At 43.3% G+C, this 20,295-nt stretch overlaps 1 protein-coding gene across 6 annotated transcripts in view; it reads left to right on the top strand.

Moving 5' to 3' along the window:
• The window catches only part of MSRA (methionine sulfoxide reductase A), a 384,503-nt gene that overhangs the window by 64,355 nt on the left and 299,853 nt on the right, over positions 1-20,295 (top strand). The window lies entirely within an intron of this gene.

Genomic DNA, 20,295 nt, shown 5'->3' with positions numbered 1-20,295 from the left:
TGGGCTCCAGCATTTTGCTCTTCCCCAGTGTGCCGTGTGCTCGTTACCCCTGCCTCTGGCCGTGGCACTTTGTGTTCTCTTCTTTGAGGTCGCCTGGCCTCATCTTCAACAGCTGGTGGACTTCTACACATCCCTCAAAACTAGCTCCTCTGTTACCTCCAATGTGACACTCTTTTCTAAGCTACCCCAATTCCCACCCAAGGCAGAATTTGTCTCTAGGCTTGTGCTAGAACATCTAGGTTACAGGGGTTCTTTGGGAAGAGGACATTGGGAAGGCATATGGGAATATGGAATATGGGAAGGCAACAATTCTTGGCCCCCCTCCTCTTAGGACTTGGAATCCCCTGTGAGCAGGATGGATCTAGGGTGTGCCTTTTAGCCTTCTGTATATCTGCATAGACTTTTCTTCTGCCTTCTCATAGTTCATAACTTGTGTCTACACCAGAACTCTCTAAACATGTGATAGTGAATTAAAGCCATTAACTCCATGGAGATCCATTATCTTGGATATTGTTTCAGATATATTTTAATATTACTATATAATTTGCCCATAAAATGCATATCTTCATAATGAAATATGAATGGGTCTTTGTCAGACAGAAGACTTTTGATGAACAAGATGATGGCAGAATGCTGTAGGATCCTGCTGTTTGAGTCTTCTTGGAGTCACATTCCTTAGCATCTAGAGGAGGTAACACAGGACATATGGATGTGCTTTCTGCTGGTGATTAAGTCCCAGACTTGGGAGTGGCTTGCAGCAGGCTGACGATTGAAGTCTGGAGTGATTCTAGCACAGAAAAGCAACCAGGGTGCAAGGTATTTCTGTGTGTGTTTGGTTTGCTGATCAGCACTTGGGTTACCAAGATGATTAAAGCACAGCCTTGCCCTTTGGGAGAGAAAACCAAAGAAATGCTGTGACAAAAGAAACAAGCATTGAGTGATCAAGTACAGCATGTGCATGATTATTGGAGAGCACCAGGTTGTCAGTGAAGACAGCCGTAAGGGAGGAGAGGAGATGAGGTGGTGGGGGAGACGTCTTATAATCGAGTAGAGCACTGAGAACAATGCTGGGATTATCTCTCTGTTCAGTGTACAAAGGGACTACCTTGGTCAGGGTCCTGGCAGAAATGTACCTAAGAGGGATAATTGGGGAAAGCTGAAGGAAGACACTATTTACAAAGGTGTGGTCAGAATTAGGAGAAACTAACAAGAACTGGCAGAGAGCCCTGAAGCTTTACCATGCCTAGACCCAAAAAGGGGCAAGAAGAGAGCAATGACAAGTATTGAACCATGATATAGGAGAGGGTCGCCCTATAGGAATTGTGCCCTTCAGTAGAGGAACTCAGCCACTGCCAAACTGTGGAAAGAGGGCTGGGGGGAGAAATACCGAGTCTTCCATCAGTGTGTCCCATTGGCCAAGTCCAACAGAAACCAGAGTTCAAGGGAGTCCATTGATACAGGTCATGCAACAGGATGGAGAATGGTCCCAGCAGAGCACACAGAGACCGTCCTGCAGAAAGACTGATTAGGGACAGGCAAGAGTCGTACTCAGCCACGTTGAGGGCCCTGCGAGCTTGGAAACAATGACTTTGTGATTGTACCAAATAGGAAGGATATGGGATTCTCATTGGGTGAGCAGTGAGTGCTCTTTCTGTTATTTGGAAGAGGTGTCACTCTAAGACCTGTAATTTGCCCATCCGTGTCTGGTTTCTGACACTGGCAGCCCGGAACATGTACAAAAGGGTAGTGACACCACGAGTTAAGGACCAGCTCTCTGTGTATGGCTGTCACTTCCAAAATACCGAGCTAAAATGTTTTGAATTCTTATGTTTTATCCAGCGTTACCTCACATCAATTCAGTTCAGTTCAATTAAATTCGGATATTTGCTGAACATCAAGAATTTCTTGGAACTGTGCTGGATGTGCTCAGGATACCCAGATGAGAAAGCGTGGAGGTAGAATGCAGTAGGAGAGATGATCATGTAAACAAATCATGTAATTAAAGCGAAGCCTGGTGAATCTAATGGAAGCCCTTAACTGACCTGCCCCTGCAGACTCACTGTGTTCATTGGGAAGCCTTGTTCTCTCTCTCCGAACGCTGTGGCTGCTGGGCTGGCTAGCCTACATGCTTTCGGCTATTTGGCTGTGTCTCTGTGCACCTGTACACATCCATGATTTGCATGTTTACCAAGAGTCTCCTGTGTGTGTTCCCAAATCATTTTATGTCAGTTGTGCTTGTAATTAAATTTATACAATGTAACTATATTTTAAGTGAACCAGTGAAATGTAGGTGCAAAATAAAAAGCTTTCGTTTGCATTAAAATTAAGTCAAACAGTTCGGAAAAAGTTAATAAAGGCTAGTCACTTAAAAAAATGCCATGGAAATGGGTACAGATAAGACAGCCCCTCATCCCTTGAAGCTGGCAGTAAGGATGATCTTGACAACAATAAGTTTGTCGATGGGAGGCAAAAAATTAAGACTGTACCTTGATGGTTTCTCAATTTTTCTGTGAGGGAGGAATGAGCAGTGAAATGATGGGGTGGGAGCCTGAGGACCGTGAAGACAGCTTGAAATAGATAACATGGGGAGGGAGCGGGAGGGAGCTGGCTAGGGCCCGGAGAAGGACTTGTGGGCAGCACTGACTGTGCATCCACCTGAGGCTGGAGATTGTGATTTTTGTCATGGCCCCCACCCACCTAAACAACTGCAACTTTCTCTTGGAGTGCTTGGCAGGCTGACGTAGAAGTGCAAAAATAGGTTCTTAGAGCGATCCAGGGTGTGGAGATTTTGTGGGGGCAGGTGTGGCAGGGGTTTAAGGGGAAACGAGAGTTGAGTTTGGGCAGGAATGATTTAAAAGTGAGTTACGCCTTTTGGCCAGAGTTGTCATTTTTCATTAATTTGCCTACATGATGAGCATGAAGGGAAAGAAGAGAGGCACCTGCTATGTTTTCTTTCTTTCTCCCTCTCCTTTTTTTTTTTTTTTTTTTTTTGATACAGGATCTTGCTCTGTTTGCCTAGGCTGGCATGCAGTGGTATGATCATAGCTTACTACAGCTTCAGACTCCTAAGCTCAAGTGATCCTCCCACCTCAGCCTCCCAAGTAGCTGGAACTACAGGTGCACACCACTACACCCAACTAATTTTTAATTTTTTTTTTGGTAGAAACAGGGTCTTGTTATGTTGCCCAGGCTGGTCTCAAACTCTTGGCCTCAAGTGATCCTCCTTCCTTGGGCTCCCAAAGTACTGGGGTTATAGGCGTGAGCCACTGTGTAAATGTTTTCTAGGACTTTTAGAAAACATGGGGTTGTGCCTTTGGCCACACGCATGCTTGTGGATCTACAGGAACAGTGGTCCTGTAGCTCTTCAGGGAAGGGGCACCACATATCTGTCCTGTCACCATGGCAAAGCTGGAAGGGTCTGCAGAGCTACCCAGCATGCTGCTGGTGCTGTTGTAAACAAGCAGAGGGCAAGATTCTTGCCATGAGAATTGATGTACATGTCTAGCATGTGAAGCATCCTAAGGGCTGAGGTGGCTTCCTGAAACCCGTGAAGGAAAATGCTCAGTGCAGGAAGCCAAAGAGAAAGGCACCAGGCTCAGTGGGAGCACCCGCCTGGAGAAGCATACTTTGTGAGGATCAGCAGAAAGGAGCCTATGAGTGTGGAAGCTGTCCCCAAGTCATGGCATAAAAGTATTAGAAAGGACTTCTGGATTATTTTTTAAAAAACAAAACTGTGATGTAAATGATGAATCGTGCTCTGTGGTCTTATTAGGAATGTAAGTGGATCCAGAGTACAGTGGGGCTGAGGCAATGGAAGTATTTTTTTTTTTTTTTTTAACTTTTAGGTTCAGGGATACGTGTGCATGTTTGTTTAATGGGTAAACTTGTGTCATGGGGGTTCGTTGTATAGATTATTTTGTCACCCAGTTACTAAGCCTAGTACCCCAATAGTTATTTTTTCTGCTCTTCTCCTTCCTCCTGCCCTCTACACTCAAGGAGGCCCCAGTGTCTGTTGTTCCCCTCTTTGTGTCCATGTGTTTGCATCATTTAGCTCCCACTTCTAAGTAAAAACATGAGGTATTTGGTTTTCTGTTCCTGTGTTAGTTTGCTAAGGATAATGTCCGCCAGCTCCATCCATGTTCCTGCAAAAGGCATGATCTCGTTCTTTTTTATGGTGGCATAGTACTCCATGGTGTATATGTAGCACATTTTCTTTTTCCATTCTGTCATTGCGCATTAAGTTGATTCTACATCTTTGCTATTGTGAATAGTGCTGCAGTGAACATATATGTGCACGTGTCTTTATAGGAGAATGACATATATTCCTTGGAGTTTATACCCATTAATGGGACTGCTCTGTCAAATAGCAGTTCTGTTTTTAGCTCTTCGAGGAATTGCCACACTGCTTTCCACAGTGGTCAAACTAATTCCCACCAACAGTGTGTAAGTGTTTCCTTCTCTTCACAATCTCACCAGCATCTATTATGTTTTGACTTTTTAGTAATAGCCATTCTGACTGGTGTGAGATGGTATCTCATTGTGGTTTTGATTTGCATTTCTGTAATGATCAGAGATGTTGAGCTTTTTTTTTATATGATTGTTGGCTGCATGTATGTTGTCTTTTGAAAAGTATCTGTTCATGCCCTTTGTCTACTCTTTAATGGGGTTTTGTTTTTTCTTATAAATTTGATTGAGTTTCTTATTAGATACTAGACCTTTGTCAAAAGCATAGTTCGCAAAAATTTTCTTCCATTCTGTAGGTTGTCTTTTTACTCTGTTGATAGTTTCTTTTGCTGTGCAGAAGCTCTTTAGTTTAATTAGATCCCATTTGTCAATTTTTTTCTTTTGTTGCAATTGCTTTTGGCATCTTCGTTATGAAATCTTTGCCCATTCCCATGTCCAGGACAGTATAGGTTGTCTTCCAGAGTTTTTATAGTTTTGAGGTTTATATTTGAGTTGACTTTTTCTATGTGGTGTAGGGAATGAGTCGAGTTTCAATCTTCTGTATGTGGTTAGCCAGTTATCCCGGCACCATTTATTGAATAGGGAGTCCTTTCCTCATTGCTTGTTTTTGTCAGTTTTGTTGAAGATCAGATTGTTGTAGGTGTGCAACCTTATTTCTGGGCTCTCTATTCCAATCCATTGGTGTATTTTTTTTTTTCTTTCTTCTTCTTTTGAGACAGGGTCTCACTCTGTCACCCAGGCTAGAGTGCAGTGGTGCAATCACAGCTCACTGCAGCCTCAAGTGGAAGTCTCAGTGAGATCAGGGAGGAGTAGGTGTGAAGACAGTAGAAGTTCTGGGAGGCTGAGGTTGGGGAATGGCCCTTTGACCTTGGGATTGCAGAGGTCGAGGGGCTTCTGGTGTGCGTGGGGCTGCAGCCTTGGGTGGTGTAAGTGAAGTGATAAAGACCGCTGGATCAGAAGACATCTAGAAACATAGAGGCAAAGGGGTTTCAAGACCTTCTTTGGGGACATTGAGACCACTCCAAACTGCCAAGATTTGTGATGGATAAGTGGACAGGGAGATCATTGGCAAAGCCATTGATAAATATGGTGACAGCTCCAAGAAGATTGGCAGGCGAGAGAGAGGCTGAGGAGTGAGTGTGGTATAATGGCATGGGTCTCAAAGGGCTTTTCACTAAGGAGAGGGGAATGGTGGTTTTCCCCTGTATGATTTGTTTGGGGCAAACCAGACCCCTTTTTATGTAAGCACAAAATTTGTGCTTTTGATTGGCAGAGTATCTGCTCCCATTTGAGGAGGCATCTGCCTGCTATCCGTGTGACTCTTATGGAAAATCTAAAAGTGACTTTGGTGCCATAATTGGAGCTGGGACTCACTTCTTGCTCCTATGATTCTACTTTGATATTAAATAAGTTTCCTTTATGAGACACCAGTCAGTAAATAGAACAGGAGGTATGGTTAAATAGCTAAAATTATTTTCATCATTGCAATTATAATATGCCTTGCTATTTCAAACCAAATATCCACTTATCTTTCCTGAAATTTTGCAAGAAATCTATTATTCGAGGACGCAGAGATGATTTTTTTTGGTTGAGTTAAACATTTTTATGGATTAGATATGAATTCAGTAAAAATAATTGAATTAAATTGGGTGATATGAATAATTCATGACATGTAATTTCACATCAGTTCTAGCTTAAAAATAAAGCTATTGGTTTATGTACTGGGAAGATGTATTTTATTATTTAGAAATATAATGAACATTATTTTGGAATATAACTCCCTTTATGATTAAATAGATACATTAAATAGTAAGACTGAAAGAAAGTACAAAATTCAAACTAAGATGCTTTGATGCAGTTCACCTCTTCCATCTTCTTGATGAAACACTAGTTGCTCTGTGTCTGTCATTAGTGATTCTGCAAGGCATGTGGTGATAAGACTTCCAGATTTTGAGGATAAGTCCAGTAATTGTGCTTGAACATTTTAGGGGGTGTGACGGCTGCCAGGTGCCTCATTTGGGGAGTAGGGGACAACTTTCTGGCTAGGTCATTCTTTCCAAAACCATGTACTGTCTGCTTCCTCTGTGTGTAGCCCAGAATACTGGACATCCGTATGACTAAGGCTTGGGGAGTTTCTTGCAGAGTGGTGTGGTGGCACAGATCAAAATTTTAGTAGAAAAGTGAGCCCAGGTAGTCAAAGGCTTGAACCAAGCCTGGAAGGAGGAGCAGGAGTTAGCTACGCAGAAGGAGAGGGGAGAGGGGAGAGAAGGGGGACACTCAGGAGTGAGAATCACCTGTGCAGTGGTACCAGGGCCAGAGGGAGTCAGTTTGGACCTGCTGGCTGCGACTGGAGGGAAGAAGCACATGGACTATGGTGGGAGATGAGGCTGAGAACATTCAGGGCCAGGCTCCTGAACCGGATTAAGGAGCTTGAACCTGATCCTGCAGGTATAGCGGGAACCACTGAGCAGTGCTGATGACGGAGATGTTCTGTGCTGGTACCACAGTCAGCCAAAAGTCTCTCATGAAAGTTTTCCCTCTTAAATGTTTGTGGTGGTGGTTCAAAATATAATTGGTCCACAAAGGTGTTGCATAACAGAAGATGCAGTATCTTAACCTCTGCTGTCATTTGTTGATGACCAGAAGTTCAATCACAGAAATTGATACCAATACCTGTTGTTACTCACAACAATGCGTCATCCTTTATTAGGCTCCTAGTGCCTTTTGGCCATTTTACACTAAGACAAAACCACTAGCTCTTTTAAAAGGCCTTGGTCACAGCTTTTACGATTTGAGATTAATCAAAGGCACCGAATATCAGAGTTTCCTACAGAACTCAGCCAACTTTTGGAGCAAGGCTCTGTACTTCTCCGTCTTCAGAAGGAAAGCAAGGAAAACCGTGGAAATCATGCTACTTTCATTCTCTTCTTGGAGGACTATCCCCTGGGTAAAAATTCAAGGTTCTTCTAATTAATACATTGTAACTAACACATTAATGAATACTGCCTGGTGAGACGAGTTGTATCTTAGGTCACAGTTGTTGAAGCCAGACAACGTGAAAGAAGATGCTGGGCAAAATGGATGGTTTTAGTTACTTCTTTTTTAAATACCATATTGTTTTTGTTAAATGATACAAGCTTTCTATGAATGAAGTAAAATAGTACCTGAAATGCAAAGGAAGTAAAAATCACCCCAAAATTTCATCCTCTACAGCAGCAGTTCCCAACCTCTGTGGCACCAGGGACTGGTTTCATGGAAGACAGTTTTTCCACAGACTGGGGGCAGGGGCGATGGTTTCAGGATGCAGCTGTTCCACTTAAGATCATCAGGCATTAGTTAGATTTTCTTTCTTTCTTTCTTTTTTCTTTTGAGACGGAGTCTTGTTCTGTTGCCCAGGCTAGAGTGCAGTGGCGCGATCTCTGCTCACCACAACCTCTGCCTCCTGGGTTCAAGCAATTCTCGTGCCTCAGCCTCACAAGTAGATGGGATTATAGGCGTCTGCCACCATGCCCGGCTAATTTTTGTATTTTTTAGTAGAGGTGGGATTTTGCCATGTTGGCCAGGCTGGTCTCGAACTCCTGAGCTCAAGTGATCCACTCGCCTTGGTCTTCCAAAATGCTGGGATTACAGGCATGAGCCACCATATCCAGCCTAGATTTTCATAAGGAGTGCACACGTGCTTAGATATCTTGCACATGCAGTTCACAATAGGGTTCGCACTCCTATGAGAATCTAGTGCCGCTACTGCTCTGTCAGGAGGCGGAGCTCAGGCATTAATGCTCACGTACCTGCCACTCACCTCCTGCTGTGCGGCCTGGTTCCCAATAGGCCACAGACTGGTCCACTAGCTAGGGGTTGGGGACCCCTGCTCTAGAGTTAACTACAGATGATATTCTGGCGAACATACTGCCAGGCATTACTCTAGAATTCATAACTTTGTATTCTTAGTCCTTCTTGCAAACTCTGGTGTGCTTGGTCCTCTCTGTAGGTTATCTGTTGAGATTGCCTAGAATTTTTTTTCTTTACTCTTCAAGTTTCTTAATTTATTCCAAGTGTTCCATTATTGGAACGCTAAGCATGTGGGAGTTACTTATATTCTACTCGAGGTCATCGCCAAGGTCTGATTGCAAAAATTCAAAAAATTGCAACCTCAGGCATAAATGGGTAGGGACTATGTTTAATTTTGTTTCTTCTTTTTACAGTGTGTGGCTTGTTTTGTAAACAAATGAATACATGAATTAAATCTATATGGAGTACAAAGGGATGAAGGAGAAACGGCTTCTGAGCTGTTTGTAACCATCCTTGTTTGGATAACCTACTTTTTGAATTCGGTTCAGAGATCATGCTGGTGGTCATCTTACTGGTTAGCTTTGTCTCACTGGACTAGAGTCACCCAGATGAAATGAATGGAGGATGATACATTAATGTTTTCCAGAGATCCTTCCTGTACCTTACTATTTAACATCCAATCAATCAATGAATATTTGATACTGAGATTAAGGTACTAGTTATATTTATGGATAAAAGAGAATTGGGTTACCTTAGCTAACTTGATCAAAATTCAAATGGTTGTGGTTAAGTAGAAGAAATAGGTAATTTTAAAATGCCAGAGTTTGAATGAGTACAAGTAAAGGCATGCAGATATGAAAGCCTCATCCTTTTATTTTGATGGTGTTGTGGAACTTCAGGTATTTTTTTTTCAGACCTCCAGGAAGAATGGATTTTTTATTGCCTTCACGTGGGGTGGTTTCTTTGTGTATGTGAATGTGCCACCAGGGCAGTCTTTTCTCCTGGGGCAGTGTTTCAAACTGGGGCAAGTTGTGGACCCACCTGTGACCGTGGTGCATTTCCAGAGAAGAGAACTGCGGATCTTGTGCATTCTCTGTGTCTCGTTATATTTTGCAAGAGACCTTTAAAAAGTTTTTGTCTAGGCCAGGTGCGATGGCTCACACCTGTAATCCCAGCACTTTGGGAGGCCGAGGTGGGTGCATCACCGGAGATCAGGAGTTCGAGACCAGCCTGGCCAACATGATGAAACCCCATCTCTACTAAAAATTCAAAACATTGGCCAGGTGTGGTGGTGGAGGCCTGTAATCCTAGCTACTCAGGAGGCTGAGGCAGGAGAATCACTTGAACCTGGGAGGCGGAGGTTGCCATGAGCCGAGATTGCACCATTGCACTCCAGCCTGGGCTACAAAAGCAAAACTCTGTCTCAAAAAAAAAAAAAAAAAAAAATTCTGTCCAAATTCTAGTGATGATCAGATGTGAACATAAACACGTTCAGGATCATATACATTGCTGGATTTGCCATATGTGATTTTGTCTGTTTCTAGGATATTTGAAATTCTGTGACTCCTATTAATGTATCATTCTCCTGGAGCATCACAGCTGAGGCTGGTGTAGGCTCACTAGTAGCTGAGGCTGGTTTAGGCTCACTAGTAGCTGAGCCTGGAAAACAAGCTACTCAGCACACTCTTCTCAGCTTGGCTTTGTTGTGTGTGCACTTCAGGAGGGTGATGCTGCCCATGTGATATTCCAGATGTAGGTGAGTCTCCAGAACGGACAGCAGCTACAGTAGTGTATCTTTTAGAGAACGCGTAAGAGTTGCTTAAAACTTCTTTTCTATTCAACTCTTCATCGCAGGTACTCTCCATGACCTCATCTATTCATTCATGCAACAAATATTTACTAAATGTTTACGATGCAATGGACATAGTAGAATGAATCATCAAAAGCTTGGTATTATATATTAGATTGATTTTTTGCAGGACAGGAGTTTAGGAAGACATTCATTCTCCTTGGTAAATTTGCACATGCCTTTACTGTCAGCCTTACTTAAGCCTTTACGCTATATAATATGCTTTCTCTCTTAATTTTCTCACAGTTTGCAAGCCCCTTGAGGGGTAAAAATGGTATCTCAACATGTCCCAGTTCTATTTAACGCACATAGAGGCAGTGGTGGCTAATTGATGATTCCATCATCCAGAATATCTTATCCCTCTAGCTTCTGACTGATGGAGACTCTGTTTTTTAACAGATGATCTGAAATGAGTTTGCTGTAGGTTCTTTCCTGTCTTGGACACCCCTGGGCATGATTGGTGTTCTGCATGACTATCATTGGTAGTGGTAGCATGGTATTGTAAAGGCAAGGATGTAAAGAGAAACAAACTCGGGCTTCAGGGTGAAAAGCTTTGGCTCTCCTACTTGGAAAATGGACTTGACCTGAAAAATGAGAATTAAAGTCTACATCTTTCAGGGTTATTCAGAAAGTTAAATGCAATAAAATAAATGTAAAGTGATGAGGTGAAATAATTTCTTGGAATAATGAGTTTCCTTGATTCACCCTTGGGCAGACACCTGTTCTCTTGCCCTGCAGCCTCCGATGCAGGGAAACTGAGAACACCAAGCAGGACCTTGAGGAAGAGAAGGGGAAGACCAGCCCAGGAGGAGGCCTGATTGTCATGCAGGCTTAGAGCACAACATGCATGGGTTGGACTGTGCAGATCAGAAGGGGTGGGAATGCTGTTCTTAGAGATTTAGGTTTTCTCTCTTTATTCCTCCATCCTTGAGCCACTGGAGGTTCAAAAAAGCAAAGATACCAGTTATTAGGAAAAATAAAGACATTCTGTGTTTGTAAATGGCTGAGTTGAATCTATGTCCAAACCTGCTTGTACTTGTGCAAACTCTGTATCTGGCTTGCACAGGGTTGACGTTCAGCAAATAGTAGTTCCATTCCCCACATTTCTCTTCTCTCTCTCTCCGTAATGATAAATATTAATACATACATATCTATATATAAAACCTGTGACATAAAATATATAGAAGCAACTTGGATATTAAAGTGTGAGTTTCTGTGTGCACCTATCCCCATCCATCCATATGCTAGCAGTACCTACATCCCTTGGAAGTAACTGGATAACTGCAGACATGGGTGGGATGTTGAAGAGGCTGGTAGCCTTAATGACTGGGAGTGCTACTGGCTTTATCAAGGTCGCTAAACATTCATCAGAGTGTCAGGCAGTCCCTTATCCCCACCAACAGAGAATTGTTCTTCCCCAAATGCCAGTAGCACCTCCACTGAGAAACACTGTATATTGACAGTGTGGAACATTTCTCAGCAACTTTGTGAATTAGAGACTGCTCATTATTCTATTATACAGGATAACAACTTTTCAGGGGAAGTTATCTTTAACTTCCCCATGCCCCGACTAATGGTATTACTCAGTGAGAATGTTGACTGCATCTTGATCCCCACTGGGGGATTCTAGATATGTTAAGTTCTAACATATATGTGAATATTATTTCAGATCTTAGGGCATTGTGATCATTGTTCTCTTTCTATTGGTGTGGTTGAAATAAGAGTTGTTGCTGCTTGGATATTTTCCCCTCCGACATTCTTTCACTGGGAAGCTATTAGACAAAAATTGTGTGGCCTTTGTGGACAAGACATTTTGCCGGAAAAAATAATCTTGGCGTCACTATGCACACACACAGAGACCACACATACAAAGCGATTTTGGAGGACCCTTTTGAAATTACATAGGGAAACCAACCGTGCCAGTAATAGCACGGGGCTCTATCTCTCACAGTGCTTTTGAAGGCATAGAAAGCAAATGACAATTCTGGCGGTCGCTAAGATGTATTTTGGAGTGGCTGGAAAGAAACTGGCATTCTTAGAGGAGTCCAGCAAATTGTCTTTGAGCCTTTGAAGGCACACAGAAAGCTAATGACACCTCCGAGGAATAGCCTTCTCAGGTTTTAGATGCCACAGATGCTAAAGCCAGGATATAAAACCTTTCTTATAGGGCCTTTAAGAATCCTCAGTGTGCTTTTATTAGCAGGCTGAGTGTGTATATAGACATGTTAATGGTCTGTGGAGCAAGCTCAGCTTGTTTTTGCAAACTACAGAACTATAAAAGTTATCAGAAAGGACACATTCTTGCTCATTGCTTTGTTCCTTTGTTTCTTATTTATTTCCTTCTCTGTGGAATGTTAGGGCACTGATCATGTGCTGGGTCCCGTGGATACAAAGGGGAATCCACTGTGGATTCTTCTGTCTGGAAGCTTGCCCTCCAATATAGGAGAAATGTGCACGTTCATATCCACAGTGCAAAGTATAGAAGGCAACGACAATGCAAATAAAGCCTAAATTAAATGGAAATTTCGCCACAGAAGAAATTACTTCTGGCTGATAGGATCAAAGAAAGCCACATAGACAAAAGAGTGGAAATGGTATTTAACTATTTTCAAGGATATGTAGGATTTGGGCAGGTAGCAATTAGCTTTCAGGAAGAAAAGAAGATGTATCGTAGGGGAGGGCAGTCCATGCCGGGGGAATGGCGTTCACAAAGGTTATGAGTATGAAGTGGGGATAGCTAAGGTTATCAGGTTCGTAGGTGTGCACTCCTGACCATTTAGAGAATGATCCTGGATTTACTGCTCATTAATGAATGGTTAGGAATCCTAGTCTTCACACATTGATGGGCTACAGAAATCCCTATGGAGCTTGTTAGAAATTTCTATCCCTGGGAACCTCTCCATACCCTGTGGTTAGAAGATCTCAGAGATCCTGCTGTCTCTCATTCCCTGTGGCCAGTGTCCACCCTGCAGCCAGCCACTGGGGACTCTGTTGCTGCCTGTTCCTGAGCTGGGAGGCAATGCTGGGATGCCAGAAAGACACAGGAGGGAAATGGAGATCACTTTTCTGAGAAGTATAATCCCCAAATCTCCTCTTAAGCCATTACAATAACATCTCATATTTTATTTAATTTTCTTTTAATGGAAAAACCAGTTATACGAAATGAAAACAAATGACTGAAGAAGAACTGAATGATGTTTATAAGCCTTTTATACGATTTTTTAAATTGAGTTTTTGGTCTCCTAATTGATTAATAAAGGGAAAGACAGAGAAGACCGACATGTGTTATCTTCTATCACAGTTCAGATAGAGTGAAATTACTCCCACCTCGCCGATACAATTCTCAAGGTTGATTGCTAATTTTAATTTATCTGAACCGTGCTTTTCAATGAACTGATATTGGTCCTGATCGTTCTGTAAATTGGAGATTTTGCCCGAGGAAGTTAATTCTCCCCTTTCACAAAGCAAATTTGGACTTTGTTTTATTTGACTTATTTGACATTAGCAATGTTAGATTCTTGCTCCACTGCAGCTCTGCTTAGGAGCCCCCCATCCCTAAGCCTGGGGTCTGGCTACCATGGATCTTAGGCAGTTTGGCTGCTATAGCAGCATACCATAGGCTGGGTGGCTTCAACAACAAATTTATTTCCTCACAGTTCTAGAGGCTGGGGAAGTCCAAGATCAAGGCACTGGCAGATTTGGTGTCTGATGAGGGCTCTGCTTCCTGGTTTACAGATGGTCACCTTCTTGCTGAACAGAGAGAGAAAGCAGGCTGTCCTATAAGGGCACTAATCCCATTCATGAGGGCTCCACCTGGTGTATTTAAAAGCCCAATGACAGTCCTGTGAGACATGTAATAGTAATAAGATACTAATTGCTGTTTTTCAAATGCCTCTTGTGTGCCAAGTACTGCGATAGGATCAGAAAGGTTAAACAGTTTACCCAAAGTCATAAAATAGATGTTTAAAATAGTTGCAGAGTAGGTACACAAAGATATCTTTTGACTTATCTAGATGGACCCCATAATGCAGAAGAACGAGCCTTGGCCATTTGCATACTGACACTTGGGCTAGCAGGCCAGAAGGTTCTACAGTAGGCCTGGCCTCAAATGTATTTCACTGTAATAAGCACCATATGGGGTCCTGCCTTGGAGCTGAGTCATACAGGAGTGCCTAGAGTGCCTTTTAAAGGCCTAGAGCCATCCAACTCTTAGGGAAGGGAATCCGCATTGGACTTGGGTGTTCTGGGAAGTGGTCTGGTTCCTGGATCCGTTGTTGATGAGGTATATATTTCAATCATGTTTTCCCATGGACTGGGGAAGGCGGTGAGGGTGGTCGGAGACAGGGTTGGTTGGGGAGAGGGGGCTGCTGTTGGTTGAATGTCAGTTACTCAGAGCTGCGTGCTATAAATTCTGGCTCACTGAATCCTCACGATCACTCTGAGACTTATATTATTAATATGTGTTAGAAAGAGGACAGTCCACGGGGTGCCTTGCCTCCTGGACTCCTCCGTCAGGAAGGTTCTTGGTTCAGGGCCAGCTCCTGCCTGGCTAACGCCTCAGTGCTTCAGTGACAAGGACCAGGCCATGGGCGCAAATAAGGTCTTAGGTCTCTCCTCTCTGGACATCCAGGAGAGAGATTTTAGAGATAGTTCCTACTGACTTCATCACTCTTGGGTTTAAATCTGGGCTTTGCTGCTTACCAGCTGTGTGGCCCTTCCAGTGTGAACTTGTCCAGACCTGAGTTTTAGTATACCTACAGTGGAGAAAAAAGACCTACATCACAGGGTTATTGTTAGGCTTAAAGGATGAGACAGATGCAAAGTACTAAGCATGTGGCCTGGCACAGGGGAAGTGCTCAGGAAATGGTACTGACTGTTAGGACTGTGATACTTCGAGGCTGAACCTTAACAGGATATTATCCCGACCTGTCAGTTTACCTCTTTGGATCCTGTGTTTTTGGTTGTTGTTGTTCTTTGTTGTTTTTTGAGATGGAGTCTTGCTCTGTCGCCCAGGCTGGAGTGCAGTGGCACAATCTCGGCTCACTGCGACCTCTGTCTCCTAGGTTCAAGTGATTCTAGTGCCTCAGCCTCCTGAGTAGCTGGGATTACAGGCACCTGCCAGCATGCCTGGCTAATTTTTGTATTTTTAGTAGAAAAGGGGTTTCACCATGTTGGCCAGCCTGGTCTCCCAACTCCTGACCTCAGGCGATCTGCCCACCTCAGCCTTCCAAAGTGCTAGGATTACAGATGTGAGCCACTGTGCCCGGCCTGGATCCTATCTTAAAGGAATTTCTGTGGTGATAAATTATGAAATGCCTTTCTCGTGCCATCCAACCTCCTGTGTTCACTCTCTCCACCTTTCTGTTGTTCCACTGGAGGTGTCATGATATTCCAGGAGCACGTTGGTTGCTATTACCACATAAGACAATGGGAGAAAAGAAGCCTCTGACTTCTGGGTGTTTACCGTTTGGAAACACAGCACAACACTTGACATTCTCAGTGCTGAGCTCGTGTGGAGGCAGCAGACAGACTGCAGATATGTGACCCTCCTGCCCCATTAGCTGCTTCGGAATGGGGGTTTCAGTTTATCACTGTGCCAGTTTATCACTGTGCCAGTTTATCACTGTGCCAGTTTGTTGCTTCTCACACACCAAGGCACTGTCAGCATGCGCTCCTGCTCCAGGACCCTTCGGCCAAGGGATTCATCCTGCGGCACAGGCTCTCTTCTAAGTTTACCCGTGATCTGTGGTCATTCTGTGGACAGCAGACCAGGCATGACTGCACGCCTCGTATCAGAACTCGGAAGCCTGGTGGTGACAGGAAACAGCCCGACTGCTTTAGAGAGGTATTAGTGAAATGTCTAGGAGGGCAATCTTCTCCTATGGCAGAACAGAGCAACTAGACCAAATGCTTGGTTGAAGTATATCTTTAAGTCTTTGTTTAAACATGCCATTGCATTTTCTGTTTAAATGTTGTTTTGCAAGCTGTGTTCTGACTGCAATGTAGGCTTTCTAAGAAATCAATCCCAAAGAGCTCTTGCCCCGGAGTGTTTGTTCTGTAGCCTAGGTGGGCTATAAAAGTTAGAGCTGTTGCTAAGGGAACCAACAGAGGCATGTGAATGTGTAAATCTCACAATTACATTAACATTTTGTATAATATCTGACCTCAGCTTTACTTTAAGGTGAAGAGGAAGCTGGCGTAGGAATGATACTGGTCAAAGATCAATGAGAGAGGCACCGTCATTTTACAACTTGACACTTTGTCATCAGCATTTCTGTTTCACTCTTGTGAATACCTGCCATGGTCCCCCACTTTTCAGGCCATGCCCTCGGTGACACTGGGGGTTGCGTATTTTATAGAGAGGCAGAGTGGTGAGGAGAAAGTCATTCTGCGTTTTTGCCGTTGAAACCTAAATCTCTAAGGTGACAAAAGAAATCCCACAGTTTACTTGGCATGAGAGAGTTTTGCCAGTTCCGTTCTACCTAAAATGCTCTTTTGCTCTGTTATATATGAGAGGAAGAAGAAGTAATTTTATTGTCCTGAAAAACAGTGGAAGTAATGTTACCAATGGGTAATATTAATAACTTCAATTCATAATATTGGGATAATGACTAATGTGCCAGGTATTATATTAGGTATTTAATATACATGATGACACTTAAATTTATACTATGGTCAGGCAAAGGTATGGTTCATGATCCCAAGCATATAACATGCACAGCAGCTGTATATAAGATGAAAGCAACATTCTGTGCATTAACGTGCCCCTATGCTAAATATATTTAGGTTGACCCATATGAAATTGCTATTTTTGTGAGCAAAGAGAGCCAAATATCGGTAATTTCAAGTGGTTCAGCCCAGCACATGTTTGCATGTACCCAAACTGGCAGACGCAGTTCTGGAATTTCGTTGAGACATCCCCAAAGTGTTTCACAGGTCTACAGACACGTGGGTCTTTTCACAAAGGCATAACGGACCATGCAGAAAGGTAGGATTCTCAGATGCTTTATCTAATAATCACAGAACTGAAGAGCCAGAAGGATCCTTGGGGGCTGCGTGGTTGCACTGTGGTTGTTTAATAGAAATAGGCCCCATGAGGTGAGGGGACCTGCATGTCAGGTGAGTTAGGGCTGAGTGTGAGGCTGGGACTTAGGCCTGTGTGGCGTCTAGAACACTGTATTCTATCAATTTTAAATTTTAGGCCATCAAAGCAAATAACACATGGGCTGTAACTTAGAAGTCAACTAAGTGATAAGGGCTTGCAGTCATGCTGGGCACAGGGACTCCGGGGAGAGAGGAGCTCTGCGGTACAGAGAGGCACGTTGGTGAAGGGAGCCAGGCATTCAGCCACACAGTAAAGGAGGGCGTCCTTATCCATCTCAACTAGCTTCAGCGATTGGACTTTTGGGGAGAAAGGGTTTGGTGTTCAAGGCCTAACATTGCCTTTCCTCTCAGAAGGCCTTGTTCACGTTACACATCTTTGTTCACCCTGAGCCCAGCAACCTCTGAGCTCCTTGTGGCCACCATTCCTCTCTCACACACAAGAATCAAGTCCCACCTCGGGAGCCCACAAGATTAAAAAGTGCAGATAATCAGTAGCCGTATGGAATCATATGTCTCGACAGGAGCTGTGGACTTGTCCTCATTTTTAAATTTATAGCACTTTTAAAAATCACAAGTGTGGGCCTGTACATTGTAGCATATCTCTTTTGACACAGTGGGAACGAGAGCCTTTATGTCAAGGGATACTGGATAGATGCAGGCCCACACCCTTCCAGAAGCTTCTGCAGTAGCATCATCACAGCTGCCCTGAGGCGAGGCAGGAGCCCACTCGGGGTCAGGGGTTCAATGTCGGGTCCCCTCCCTGCAGGACACACTGCATTACTGTTGGGGGTTTCACCTGTGACTGTGTGTCTGGCCCACTCCTTCCCCATTCTTGGTGTGTCTTTCTAAAATTAGAACTTGTGTCTTCTCCCTTCCACATCCCTGTACTCAGTGTCCACCCTGCTGTCTGTCCAGCATGGACGGCAAATAGTCTGTCAAACACCTCTCTAGTCATTGTCCTCATGGGCCCAAAAAGACTGTTAGCCTCTTTACCATATAGATAGATCAAATATATATTTCTGTCGAATTCTGCAGTAACCTGTGATGTGCGTTGGCCTGAGACAAAAATTCACTTCCATCCTCAGATCCTTGTTGTGTTCTGAAGAGGGCACACATTTAACAGAACAAAGCTTGTCCGCTTCGCTGGGACGATGGGTGGCTCGCTCAGCAAATCATCATTGGAGCCTTCTTCATTTTGACGCGAGTTTTCAAAAATAGCATTTCTGCTTTTATTTCTCGACTTAAAAGCATATTTTAAAAAATCAGTATTCTGCATTTGTGTAATCACGTACAGGAATGGTTTTATGGTTTTGTTTGACTTAGGAACGTCTTGGTGCCTGCCATTTTTCACGGCCATCATCTGAAAGGTTCTTTCCACTTTCAGAAGTTGTTAACTGCCTTCTTTGAGAGCAAGCAAAATAGGCTGCCTCAAATATACACCTGGAATCAGTATTTATTTTCTTATTCTGTGCCCTGTTTCATTCCAAGATTCTGGTATACTGGGAAATAAGAGAATTCAATGAAAAGGCCTTCTATAACAAACGAACTCGCCTATTAGAAAGAACTGACCATAAGCTTAGTAGGAATCAGTCATGTGATGTTGCAGCTAAAATAGCGAATGCTGTGGTTTTCAAACTCGTCTAAAGTGGGAGAACCCACTTCCTAATGGTCTTCTGATTTGGGACCTTGTGCACAAAGTGGGCAGTGGGAGTGGTGACTGGGGAGGTATAAGGAGCTTAGAGCCTGGATGGGTGCCTGCCCTGCCCCTTCCAGGTAGCCTCCCCCCCCCAAAACTTGAAAACCATTATGTTAATACATTAATTATATAGCTGTAGGGATCCCTGAAGTAAATATAAAGTTTTATAACTGTAGAGCCATGTTTTTATACATTGTTTTATTTGACCCTGAAGAAGAAACCACAAAGGCATTATCTCCAATGTCTGTATTTTTCATAGAAGGGAACTGAAGATCAGGGAGATTAGTACCATGTTCAGGAGTGCACAGGTAATGCATAAGGCAGCAGGGATTGGGATGTGACTTAGTTTAGTGCTCATTTCACTGGGTCACAGGCGTATGTAGATGAAATAAGAGCCTTGGCTTCTTGGAACTGGTCAAACTCTTTCTGGATTGTTTTGTTCAGTGATGGGTAGTAAATTGGAGAATGTTGAGAGAGGCGTGACTGGGATGTATCCCTGTGCAGTACAGATAGAGGTGAAAGATTTTAAAATGGATATCTCTTTGAGAGGTAATTCATTGGTGTGAGCTGGTTTCAGTAAAGGTGCTATCTAAAGAAAAAGGTGCTATCTACAGAAGAGCTTGAAGATGGGAGGGTGTGGGAGCCTCAGGACAAGGTGTGGATGTCACAGTGAAGGGAGGAGGAGAAGAAAGGGAGGCCCAAGGCAGGGCAGAATCTTGCTGCAACTTCGATGTTGAGCATTCTGGCCCACAGGACACACACACAGCCCACCAGTTTTCAAAAATACAGCCTTTGTTCCTTTGCCAGGATAAGAAATCAGACGGCTGCTTTCATGTTTCTACTTCTCAAATATGTCACTCTTTTCAGTGACATTCTTTTATTCAATGTAGTGGGTAATCTGAATTGCAAGAATATTTCCTATTTTCCTATGGGACTAAATTAAGTTATTTGCATTTTGAATGGAATAGAAGACTCTAAACACATTTTTTTTTTTTTTGCTTCCTGAATCATCCTTGGAAAAAGAGGTTGCTCGCTATTGATTTATTTCACAATTTTATCTGGGTAAAAGCCACTTGCAAAAACACCACACTTATCTTAGTACAACTCTGCTAGTACAGAACTAAGACCAAAGGGTGGAAAATTCAGTGAGAGTGAGTTGGATTCACTCTAACAATAACAGCAGCAGCAGCAGCAGCAGCAAGAGTCACAACAGCAGAGCTAGCTACCAGAAACAGGTGGCCTAGAGCTCCTTGTCCCCAGAAATGCACAGGTAGAGGCTGGGTGCTGTCAGTCTCAGTCCCTGAGGAATAGACCTCTGTGTTGGGTGTTACATTAGGCCAGTCTGTTCTTTTGAGATCTAAGATTCTGTTGTTTTAAAGGCTTTCATTACTAT

This window comes from Pongo pygmaeus, chromosome 7 (assembly GCF_028885625.2).
Source record: "Pongo pygmaeus isolate AG05252 chromosome 7, NHGRI_mPonPyg2-v2.0_pri, whole genome shotgun sequence".
Classification (NCBI taxonomy): Eukaryota; Metazoa; Chordata; class Mammalia; order Primates; family Hominidae; genus Pongo; species Pongo pygmaeus.
Note: the sequence above shows the minus strand (reverse complement) of the source record. Positions and strands in the feature narration are given on the sequence as shown.